Genomic DNA, 1133 nt, shown 5'->3' on the forward strand with positions numbered 1-1133 from the left:
GGACTCCAGGTCAAATTCATTCCAGGGTAGCTACATTGAAAAATGTATAAAGGTGAATTTGACTCTCCAAGACTAATTGCCAGAGAGTACAGAAAAGCTTATGGGTATTATGGAATAACTATATTGTTATGTGTTCCCAGGAATATAGTGTACTATATGCATGCTTGTGAAGGCTTCCCTGCCTATCAGTTCTTTTTTTATAATATTCTCTGTGCCCACTAAGGACCTCTTTCCCCCATCATTTACCTTGCCTGTAACCTCTGATCTCTTCCTTTACCTCCCAGTGGGGCTGATGTGGATGTTGTAGTTTGATCAGCTGCAGTAGCTGTCAGAGACTTTATCGGACATGCTCAACTTCTGCCAGGCCATTGGACCCAGCATGTGCTCTGGCCTCAGGGTTTCCCAGTTGGCAGTACAGGTGCCATTGGGCAGGACTCAGTCAATAACCAAAACAGAAATAGGAGTGACAACTGAGAATGGGTGGATATTATTTGTAATGTTTATAATGCCCATGGAAGTGAGAGGATAAAATAACTGGTGAGAGTCATGTGGTGTTTGCGGGTGGGTCCTTCACATAGCTGTGTCAATGCAAGTCACCCAGGATCTGCAGAATCCTTTGCTCCTCCAGTCTTGTTGCCTTTCTTTGTCAATCCACAATGCACATGAATCTTTCAACTACAGTCATTTCTGCCATTCCAGGCCTTGAGTGCTACACAGTTCTACCAATGTACCTCAAGCCTGACCTGTAGCGACCTCCCTGAAACCAGCCTCCCTACCATTTTCTATCAGGGCACTTACTTGCGGGTCCACTCTTGGGCAATTTTATCAGAGGCACTTCATATCACTGAGCCATTCTTGAGGCAACTTGCATCCAATTATTTGTTTTTCCAGTGTGGGGAGTCATCCAGAGATTAAACTGAAGCCTTCAAATACATCTGATACTAAACAAGGATGGTAAAATGATCAGTCATGGTGCAGAAAAGGCAAAAGGGTTCAATAAATATTTCTCTTCTGTATTCAGAAAGAAGCAGTGTCATGTTTTCATATTTTACAGCAACAACATACTTTCTATTCCATCAGTAGCCAGGGAAGATGTTAAATGCCAGCTATTGAAATTTAATTCTGCAGGACCA

This window comes from Gopherus evgoodei, chromosome 1 (assembly GCF_007399415.2).
Source record: "Gopherus evgoodei ecotype Sinaloan lineage chromosome 1, rGopEvg1_v1.p, whole genome shotgun sequence".
Lineage (NCBI taxonomy): Eukaryota > Metazoa > Chordata > Testudines > Testudinidae > Gopherus > Gopherus evgoodei.